The sequence below is a fragment of the Triticum aestivum genome, chromosome 3B (assembly GCF_018294505.1).
Source record: "Triticum aestivum cultivar Chinese Spring chromosome 3B, IWGSC CS RefSeq v2.1, whole genome shotgun sequence".
NCBI lineage: Eukaryota > Viridiplantae > Streptophyta > Magnoliopsida > Poales > Poaceae > Triticum > Triticum aestivum.
Genome location: NC_057801.1, coordinates 845,829,991 through 845,842,113, shown reverse-complemented (window position 1 = coordinate 845,842,113; position 12,123 = coordinate 845,829,991). Strand labels below are relative to the sequence as shown.

The window sequence follows — 12,123 nt, the reverse complement described above, 5'->3', positions numbered from 1 at the left end:
CCATGGTTGTGACTACAAACATGCTAGTTCTGCTTCTGAAAATTCATGACTGAAAAAACTGTTGTGTAAAATCTGAGCCTTTGCATTTTGGGAAAAGGAGTTGAACATATTTGAGACTCTATACCTTCATCTCTTCCATATGTTTTGATCTGGTTCTGGTTTCTTTGTGCTTCTTGACTTGTTGCGCTTTCGAGATCCTCCTCGTGTTTATGTTTTCGACCAGAGATGTAGTATCACCCTGCTTCTTTGACCTCCTGAATATAACCATGATTCTTTGCGCCACAACTGCAGTCACGGAGACCTCCCCGTCGTTGTATTTGGTGGATTCAGTTCATGCAAGCAAGCACACCGAGGATGGCTGGCTTGCACTCCATTTCAGGGGGAGTTCGGTGTACCACCTGTGGAATGACCTTGCTAGCTGCGTCGACATCATCGACGGCCAGCCCCACGTCATCATCATGGCGTCTGAGTGGGCCGCTATGGCTGGCTGACCCCACTCATCGTCAACCGGCACCACGGCAGCTGCGGCGAGAACCTCCTAAATTGTTATTAGGCTATCCGAGAACCCGTGGTGAGAGCTTCTCTCCATGTCACAACTAACCAGTGAGGTGTTAAGAAGTGAACCCGTCGTCTTGATTGAATTTGTAATGCACAATGCACAGGTTGTGGTTTAGATACTATTTGCTACATGTCCAGTGATCTCCTAATGGTGTTAACAAGTGACCATATATTCATGTATAGGAAAATTTTACTTCGATGCTAGTTGTTTCTTGATAACGCTGTACTATTTCAGGATATTTGTACAATCGAGTCGCTGTTCAGTGGACTAGTTGCTAGTTTTAGCCTAGTTACTACTGTTTGTCGACAATAGTATCACACTCTTGTTGTTCACCAAATGGTCGCTGCTGCACTAGTGTCGGTGATGCGATGTGTTTTCATGGACTAATTGCATAGTCTGTATTGATTGCATATATATTTGACTAGGAGTAGATAGATAGACCCAAGATTTGAGGTCTTCCCTGCCCAGGAGCAGCCAGACCCAATATAATATACGTAGTCTTCCCGTTCTAGGAATTAATCCTCCTGTGAAGTTTCTGATGACAAAATTACTTTCATGCATGCTAGACTTTTATGTCTTAAATTTCTGTTGCCAAGACCTAGTAGTATCAGTCAATAGTTGGTCACCCATTGCTCTGGTGTCTGAATCTATGCATTGCATTTTGCTGCGCAGGACTTGAGAAGGTGAAGAAAAAGGAAAAAAGCCATGTTAATTTTTCCGTTCTCTGGGTGTCGGCCGAATGGCTGTCTCGACGTATCAAGAGGCAAGATGAACCCTGAAGCCACTGGATGAACCAAGAGATCCCAATCTTATGGTTCAAACGTCTGTGTGGTGTGGGCACTGAATGGACCAAGATCCTCTCGAGGGAATATACATGCTAAACTGCAAGAAGGCCCTGGCGAATCTCGAAGACAAGATATAGGCATTTTTGTGTTTATTTTTACTTTTCCGTTGGGTGACTGTTGGTGGAATGGTCTAGGGAGTTTGTATTGTGCCGCAGAAACTTGGTATCTTTGGTCAATGTCAACAAGTAGCAGACAACATATTTGATTGGATTGGTTGAATGAATGTGTGCTTTTTCTGTTGGCTCAAATGGTTAATTCTCCATGAAAAGAATGAATGTCAGCTCGTTCATTCATTCAATTGAGTACATTAAAACTGGAACTGGTGCATGAAAAATATATCTATGTATCTATCTATCTATCTAGTATGTTTGTATGTATGTACTTTGAGTATATATACATCACTATACCGGCAAGTGTGATGATTTTGGAAAAGCAACTGTGTTTTCAATTTACCACTAAAAACTGGAGGCACCTTTTACTTGATGTTTGTATGATTTATTTGGATGTTGGAAGCCGCATTATACTAGCGTTCTAGTGTCTAGTCTTCCTTCCTGACGACTTTTTGTTTCATATAATACGAAAGAAATGAAGAAGAAGTTACTATCTTTGGGATCTGATACCGTTGTCGAAACTGTTTTCATTGACGCCTTGCACATTGCATCAGCTTGGACTTGCCAAGATTATGTGTTCTCCCTATATTAATCATCTGAGAATTACTACCTTGATTTGATGGTTCAGTTCGATGAAGTTGAGTGGGCATTAGGTATTCTAATTTGGAGCACAGCGTTGAAATATACAAAAAGTGATCCATTTGTTCTCTTCTCTAATCTAATTAGTCCAGGCATGACCGATCTGTTCTTTTTTTTCAGTGTCGGGAAGCAGTTGCAAAAGAAAGATCGGATCCGTCCCTCCCTCAAATAACGCCAGGTAGTTTCCATCTTATCTACGTATTTCCTAGCTAGCTAATAACTCCAGTACTAGTACTTATCGTGTTTGTTAGGAAACATAACAAATCCTACATTAATTATCTCGCACTTATTCCTCCACAAAACCAGGCGCTCCCAAAACCAATGCATCCTCCTTCAATTGTTGTTGTCGATCTGCCTCCTCCTCCCCGTTCCCATCCATTGGCTGACGTGATCTTCACGCGGATCGCCCTCTGATCCAATGTCTCTCCGCGCTCATTGTTAGCCAACCGGTGCAAGATCTTCTCTATAAATATAAATCGACAACCCTTTCTGATCTGTTGCCCGCGCCCCACAAGTCGCCCCTCCCTTGTCGCTACCACCTCCTATCTCCTTCCTCACACAATGTCAAGAGATGCTCCGTCGGCGAGGCACTTCCTGTGGCCACCAAGATCTTGCCTTGCCTTGTCTCGTCACATGAGTTTTAGATCGAGCGGCACCAACATCTTGTCTCGCCGAGTGGCCACGCCGTGTCTTGGATGCCTCGACCATGCTTGTTGTGGCTGCTGCCTAGCACTTTGACTGTAAGAGCGCATCTTTTCTCGATCTAAACTTCCTTAAGGAAATCTTGGCATGGCACCACTCGATCTGATGAGTTTTCTTGTGAACCTTCTGATGGAAGAGATGCCAACACAAAGCCGCTGGACAACAAGACGCTAAGCAAGATATGGATGGAGCAAAGGTTAGTGTAAAAATAATATATGTATCAGAATTTGTTCAATGCTTCTTTGCACTGGTAAAAGATGTTTCCCAGTTGCCACATGTCCTAACTTTATAGGTATAAACAGTGATTGAACTATTTGTAGCTCAAACTTCAGAGGTAACGAGGGCCATCTGTCAGTATCTACAACCACAAATCAATTGATAAAATAATTATTAAAAGAAAGTAATTACCTTGTTTTGTGGATAACTGTCAAATTATTTGATTCAACTACTTGGTTATTTAGTGATCAATACCATGTTATTTTAACAATTTGCAATGTCATTTTAGAAATCACTGCCAGATTTTTTTTGCGAGTTCCCCCGATTTTGCAGTATAACTTTTTCACTTTGTAATGAGTTTGAACCCGTTTGTTAGTATCACCTAGTAATCCGTAGCAAAAATATATTGTTCTGAAGACAGTAGCAAAAACATGGCATATACTTTACTACTCTAGCATGTCTCCTGTGAAAGAACAAATGAAATACCTGCACTGTAGCCCCACTGTAGTGGCCATGCCTATAGACATTGTAGCATTAGTAGCGCCTCTGCAGTGCTACCGTAGCAGCACGATGTATTGTATGTACTAGTATTAAAGCACACAGGAGAGAAATTGACCGCACTTAATTAGACCACGCGCCACTATACGAAATTCTGTAGAGGGTTGGTTGGAAACTGATTGCTTTGTTTTAGAAATCAAAACTGCCTGTGAACTTGTGATAGCTTGCCACACCCATCAGATCATTCACACTGACGATCTATATGCAAGTTCAGCAACTATCCTATGAATAGGTTCAACTAGTCACAATGATGATTGAACGAAGACTAGCACCAATGCGTGCCAATTCAGTCACCATTCTAGCTAGACAAAACATCATCTGAATACATATGGCTAGCTCTTTAGACTGGATATATGTGACACCTAGCACAGATTCAAAATCGAATGGACTACTAACAAAGTGCCAATCCAGTCCCATGATGAACATAATTATCACAAATGAAGTTAATTGTGCAAAGGGTGGCTCCAAAATTCATGGCATTATGTTGCCGAAATTTCTAGTACAAGTTCCCCCAACTTGTCGTAAGGAAACAATAGCTTTATATTAGGGTGTTAATTGCAAAATGTTTGGTGTTGTTTGTAAGAGAACAAAAGCATTAGGGTGTTAATTGCAGAACTTTTGGTGCTGCAACATATTCAGCAAGGCGTTGAGGGTGATGCGAAGCTTGGCTCAATGTAGACTGTACAGGAGGAGAAGTATATGCAAGTTGTGACTTCATCTTCGCTGCCAACAATACATGATTGGGCCAGAGAAGGAAGATGACGCCAACGCGTCAGCATGTTCAATTTGTAAAACTCTTGGCTAATGACGCCAAAGTCAGCATGTTCAAGTTGCAGGATTATTGTTGGGGGATCTGTGTGAGCTAGAGACCGTGTGATTCATTATTAACATAAACAATAGAGTCAGACATGTTGGTACATTGCGTACGTGGTTATCACAAGGGAAGTTTATTTTTTGAGGAGACCTCACAAGTGAAGTTAACTGTGCAAAATCATGGCGTTATGCTGCCGAAATTTCTGGTGAAATTTCCCTTGACTTGTCAAAATTTTGTCCTTCTTTGTAAGGAAACAAAAGCTTTAGGGTGTTAGTTGCAAAATTTATGGTGCCATTCGTGAGAAAACAAAAACATAAGGGTGCTAATTGCAATGTTAATCAAGCATTCGGTATATACGTGGGTGGGCGTCTAATTAAGTGGCATGTGTAGCTGGTCCGGCCGGAATATATATTTATGCTTATACCATGCTTTCACAAGTTCATAATTTATGTGAAACAGGCTTTGTATGTATTGAATCACTGGCAGGACCTAACTTAGCGAGACAGGGGGCGTTAAATATCTGATGTTCCATTGGCATGGTTTACTGGCTGTTTCGTAGGTAATAATGTTCTTGTGTTGTCGGATGTGATGCTGGACCTAACATTTGTATGGTCGAAAGGACGATATTTGTGTGAATAAGAATGAATTAATAGGTAAGATTATGATTCCCTAAGAAAGGAAATATTCTGATTCACGGAAAAACATGAAGGATTTTGCATAGATATTTGTATAACACAAATAATGAAATCCAACACTAAATGGAACACGTATGCTCCCAACTCCAACTCTTCTAATAATTTTGTATACGCAAATATTTGACATATACACCATGTTTGAAAAAAAAACCATGGAACTTATACCTCTCACATTTCAAATTTTATTGAGTGGTAGGTGTATGTATATTTGCTACAATGCATATCAAATAAGACCGGAAGATGTGTATCTTGCCATATAGCTTGAATGAATTAATAATCTCTCCATCCCTTAGTAAGTGGCATAAACTTTGTAAGGAGGTTTATCTCGGGACTAGGACATGACGGCTTCATTCACATAAACAATGGTAGTTTGCACAATGTGGATGGGAACACATATGTACTCTTCCCTATAATGAAGGTTAAAATACATGTGTTTATTATTTATGATTGTTTGAATAACTTAGCATTTGTCCATTCATATGATATCTGAAATTTAAATACTTGCACCACACATAAATAAATTTACTTCATAACTATGTATCCCTATAGAATCTAGGTTGTGCAGCTGCACGGGTAGATGACTAGTATATACTATATTTGTATTGATATGAAAGAGACGACTCAGCTGCCATCTCCTTCTTCTCCCGCAAATCTCTAGAAAAACTCAACCCTCTGGAATCTGAGGCGGAGCAGCTGAAAACGATCGGATCTCTGTATCTCAAATCTCTATCAGCCGCTGGAAAACAATCCTCAGGCCAGAATTTCTTCTCCTCCCACAGATCCCTACGTATCCAGACTGTGGCTCCCCCTGCTCTAGGGCTCGCCATCTTCTTATGGTCGCCGCGCCGCACGGTTTGTGGAGGGGAGGGTGTTGATATATGCTCCCCCCACAGCTGTCCAAAGTAGGTGGCATCCACCTCCTCCCACTCACAGATAGCGGGGCCCGCTTGTAAGTCACCTGGGCGCAGATCCCTCCTGACCAAGTTCTTCCCCGTGCTCGCGAAGCACCAGCAATGGCAATGAACTCCCTAGATTCTCCTCACGGTTGGGATCCAGGACTCAAATCCCAATTTCCCCAGTCCGATCCCCACTCAATCCCTTCTGAACAATCTCCACTTCGCCCTCTGTACTGTTGATGTTGAGCATGCTTCCCTCTCCGCCCACAGCAAAATCAGATCCACCGTCAACACTGGCGCCATGGCGAAAATCCTCTCTTGCTCGTTTGCATCGGTCCTCGACATTGCATGTAGAGCCAGAGTCCTTTTGGCATCGCACAGATTTCTCTCTGCTTGGTTCCTCGCGAACACCAGGGCTTGGATCTCCGCATCTGCGCCACATCTCGGTCTCCCGCTGCACTCATCTTGTCGGCCACCGACCGCCGCCGCTCCCCGTCCCCCGCCCTCCGCCTCCTCCAGTGCAGCCCCAATCCCCACCCCTTCTGCAGAAAATCATACCTACCGCCTGGGGTGAAGGAACTCGGTCAGGCCCCGAGTCGCTCCGAGGACCGTAGGGCGCGAGGGACGCGGTGTCGCCGACGAAACCTGCCCTGCAGCCAAGGCGGGAGGCGTCGCCGGAGAGCCCAGTGAGGACGAGGGGGGAGGGGTAGGTGGGGTGGGGTGGGGGTGGGGTGGGGGAGGGTCAGGTGGGGAAGGAGAGTAGTCCGGTAGTCTCAGAAATTCTAGAATACTGCTCGGAGTGGCGTTTCTGGCGATTTTGATACAGATTACTACAGACTGTTCTGTTTTTGACAGATTCTGTTTTCTATGTGTTGTTTGCTTATTTTGATGCATCTATGGCTAGTATTAAGTGGTATGAACCATAGAGAAGTTGGAATAAAGTAGATATTACACCAATATGAATTTAGAATGAGTTCATTACAGTACCTAAGTGGTGGTTTTATTTTCTTATACTAACGGAGCTTACGAGTTTTCTGTTAAGTTTTGTGTTGTGAAGTTTTCAAGTTTTGGGTAAGGATTCGATGGACTATGGAATAAGGAGTGGCAAGGCCTAAGCTTGGGGATGCCCAAGGCACCCCCAGACAATATTCAAGGACAACCAAAAGCCTAAGCTTGGGGATGCCCCGGAAGGCATCCCCTCTTTCATCTTCGTTCATCGGTAACTTTACTTGGAGCTATATTTTTATTCACCACATGATATGTGTTTTGCTTGGAGCGTCATTTTATTTTGTTAGTATATGCTTGATATTATTTAGAATAATGTTTTTCATCTTTAGTTTCAATAAAAATGTCAAGGATGGCCTTTACCATGCTTATTTTGCTAGTATACATGTTGCTGTTTGAAAACAGGAAGTTTACCGCTGTTGCAAAAATTCCCTAGAAAAGTCAGAAAATGATATAATGTTGAAACTTTTTGAATATTGACATCTGATAAATTTATCACAGTGAGAATTTTCTTTCATAATTTTGGAGTTCGGGAAGTATGATGAATCTTGCATTCTTTACAGACTATACTGTTTTGACAGATTGCTTTTATAGTTGCATTGTTTGCATATGTTTCCTTGTTTAATGATTATATTTGAGGATAGGAGTATTGAATATGCAGAGGCATTTAGTATGCAATGTTGAATAATAATTTTAGTGATTTGTTACAGTAGAAAATGATAAGGTTTTGCATTGGTTTATACTAACCTATCTCACGAGTTCTTGTTGAGTTTGGTGTGGATGAAGCTTTTGATAAAAAGAGAAACCATGATATGAGAGGAATTAAGGAGACACAAAAGTTTAAGCTTGGGGATGCCCAAGGCACCCCAAGATAATATTTCAAGAAGTCTCAAGCATCTAAGCTTGGGGATGCCCCGGTAGGCATCCCACCTTTCTTCTTCAACAACTATCGGTTAGTATCGGTTGAGCCTAAGTTTTTTGCTTCTTCACATGAGTTGTGTTATCATTGCATTGTCATTTTATTTTATTTTTGCTTGCTGTTTGAATACGATACCAAGATCTGAAATTCTTAAATGAGAGAGAGTCTTCATATAGTTACATAATTATTTAGCTACTCTTTGTTCTACACTTATATCTTTTTGGACTAGTTTGTCATTTACTCGTGCGCTTCACTTATATCTTATGAGTAAATTGTTGAATGAGTTGATTGTCATAAATATGAAATTAAATATGTTTCATTTGCTTATCCCATTGGGAGTAATGACTTTCTGCTACGTATGCATGCCTTTCAGATTGAAAAACATGGGCTACTTGTACGAAAGCACCATGAGAATTGTCTTAGCCCTCAGATCAGGCGTAATGTGGAGGCCTATGTCGATGACTTGGTAGTCAAGACACGGGATAAATCTACATACTTGGAAGGTGTGGCCGAAACCTTCGTAACCTACAAAAATGTGCATGAAGCTCAATCCCAGCAAGTGCGTATTCGTTGTCCCGTCCTAAAAGTTGCTCAGATTTTTTGGAATTTTAGAGAAAATGTAAATATTTATTTCTTATACTTGATTTTTTTATTTGCCCATATTTCTATGAATACCATATCATACCTGATCCATATGCTCGATGTCTTCTCGTAATACTCCAATTCTATCTCGCTTTCCAATGTAAATAAATGTAACTATCATTGAGTGTTGCCGAGATTTGTGAAATGTTCTCTCACTCACCCTCGTCATAACTTGTTATTCTCTGTGGTGCGAATGTCATTGTTTTCTCTGGCAGTAGTTTGTCTAGAGAATGTTATCCTATTTAATTTTTCTGCATTAGTCAATAATATGCAACAAAAATTACAGGAGAAATATTGTAGCCAGAATGTGCAGCTTGATAAAACAAATAGGCTCTTCTGGTGGATGCCCTGTAGCCGACAAGAAGAAGAGGGTTGGAGGAGCGTGCCACAATGACAAAATCCTAATCGCCCTTGAATGGCCTACAGAGAGTGATGCGAGGGCGAATCGCAGGATGGAACTATAAATTTCTTCTCTATGCTATGGTTGATCTTGCACCATATCATCATCTCGGTGATATCTAGTCAAGAAGGTAGAAAGGATTTTGTAGCTTCAAACAAGGTAAAAAAAATCTTGGATGAACGTAGCGTGAGGATTTGTAGAGATTAATTTGAAGAGGTCATTGGCATACTTAGGAGGTTGGCCTTGGCCACGTAGTACATTCCAAGAGCAGAAAATAAAACTAGTTTTGTGAGAGAGAAAATTTGTGTGCACCAGGATAGGATAGGATTGCTAACTCAATGATATGAGGTCACTAGACGACCGATTGCGTAAGGATGGACGATCCAAAGGATACATGTACCTAACATAGCGAGGCAGGGGGCGTTAAATATCTGACGTTCCATTGGCATGGTTTACTGGCTGTTTCTTAGGTAATAAGTTCTTGTGTTGTCGGATGTGATGTTGGACCTAATATTTGTATGGTCCAAAGGACGATATTTGTGTGAATAAGAACGACTTAACAGGTAAGATTATGATTCCCCTAAGAAAGGAAAGATTCTGATTCACGGAAAAACATGAAGGAATTTGCATATATATAGCAGTGTGACCCGCGCATTTGTGCAGCTATACTTGATATATATTACTCGTTGTTGCATTCATCTAGGATAATATGAACAACATTTACATCTCGGGACAATAAAATTAGATTTTGGCGCAAATTCAATTCCTTTTTGTATGAAGTTGTTGGCAAGTACAATGGTGTGTGATGGTGAAGGACGAAAAGGGTCATGGTATGTGTCCCATAATGCAAAAAAATATTATCTCTCATAATGCGAAAAGGGTCATTTCGCTATTCCAGTCCTTCTCATCCCTTGATTCTATCCACAAAGATTTTTTGGAATTTTAGAGAAAACGTAAATATTTATTTCTTATACTTGATTTTTTTATTTGCCCATATTTCTATGAATACCATATCATACCTGATCCATATGCTCGATGTCTTCTCGTAATACTCCAATTCTATCTCGCTTTCCAATGTAAATCAATGTAACTATCATTGAGTGTTGCCGAGATTTGTGAAATGTTCTCTCACTCACCCTCGTCATAACTTGCTATTCTCTGTGGTGCGAATGTCATTGTTTTCTCTGGCAGTAGTTTGTCTAGAGAATGTTATCCTATTTAATTTTTCTGCATTAGTCAATAATATGCAACAAAAATTGCAGGAGAAATATTGTAGCCAGAATGTGCAGCTTGATAAAACACAATCAGAATTATTAAAAAATCAATATATCAAATTATATATATATGAATGAATCATTTTATTTATCCACATCATAAAAGATTTATCTAGGATGTATTTTACAAAATATGAAAAAACTCGTATTCTCGACCGACATGATAAAACTGCATATATAATTATTATCACAAACTGACAAATTTCTTGGATTTTGGTGTTTATGATTGGTTGGCGATCTTTGCATCTGTCCCTCTGACATTTTTGTTGATTTTTGTGGCTGTTTCACTATGTAGTTTGCGAATGTTTTTTCTACAGCATTTTTTCCTTGGGTAATGTTGCCTTCCTATTACTGCTGGCCTTGCGGAGTTTCTATAGACCTCATGCAAAATTATGTACTCCCTCAGTTTCTTTTTACTCTGAATATGAGCTTGTCTCAAGTCAAACTCTTCAATGTTTGACTAACTTTTATACGAAAAAATAAATACAAAATTGACATCATTAGATCCATTGTGGAATAAATTTGTCATATTATATTTATTTGGTATTGTAGATCTTGATATTTTTCCTATAAATATATTCAAGCTTTACAAAATTTGGCTTCGGAATAAGTGGAGTAAAAACAACCGAGGGAGAACATATATGCCTAAGCAAAAGTATTTCCCTTTTTTACCGGTAGGCCTTTCCTTGTCTATATGTGCCACATAGATGCAAACCCAAATGGCTAATTTCTCGATGCCTATGTATGCGATCCTTTTTGTGTGTGACCGTTGCTCACTGATTAAAGTCATGAATACTTTTGTTTATCTTTTAATCTCAACCTTTATATTAGAATCAAGAGATCGTGTATTTTTAAGATACGTCGATTTTGATTATATCTTATTAAGAATTAGTGACATATATTCCTGTTGATATTTAGATTTATGCATCAGTTCTTGTGTTTTTATTTATAAACATTTAACGCTGCGTAGTTTGTAATCATTGCATGCTGACACCTCAGTCTATCTTTTCTTTGAAGGCCTGTACTTTTATTTGTATTTCAAATATCTCCATTTATTTGTATGTTCACAGCCTTTTTTGTTTCTCATACTCATGATCCTAATCTATCGGGCAAAATATTTTTGCCTAATAGACGAGACATGTCTATTGAAGTATATAGTACTTCTAGTTGACTTTCATACGTGCAAGTATCGCTGGCCTGTATAATTTTTTAGGCGTGCTGCACTTTAGCTTTCTTGGACGTTTGGGCGTCTTGGTTCATGGCCCGATGCCAAGATGAGTGTGTTTTGTTGGCTGCCATGCTACAGGCGAGAGTCCGGGTGTAGTTCATGTTGCATGTTGGTATCTTTTTTAAAAAAAATTGCACATGTATTGTATTACGGATTTTGAATTTGGTAACCACATGCCCCATGCGGTTTTTGCATGTATAGTTTTTATTTGCATATACATATGTCATATGGATGTACCTCCTCTGACGTGACTTGTTTGTACCAAATATAGTCGTATGTAATTTTTGAATCTTTTAAATCTCAGCCATTAAAAATTCTGTTAAACGGTGTCAAAATTGTAGATCATGTGAGTGCATGTGATGGCTCGTTTGTCCCTTATTTTAGTAATAGTATACACAGTAATTAATAGATAGATGTATCCAGCACAGATCGACCTTTGTATTTCATTCATATCGGTGCAATACAGATTACAACCCATTAATGCATGATAAGGAAAGGAAATGGCCAAATAAAAATATTGACGAAATATTTAATTTCGTCCAGATCCAGGGTAGATGCAGAGCATGTACCAAAGATTGACACGACGACTTCATTTCAAATCAAAAAAAAAAAATAGATTAA

At 39.8% G+C, this 12,123-nt stretch overlaps 1 pseudogene; it reads left to right on the top strand.

Annotated features, from left to right (window-relative positions):
• LOC123073043 (uncharacterized) lies at window positions 1-83 on the top strand (annotated as a pseudogene).
• Window positions 84-12,123: the final 12,040 nt, after the last annotated feature.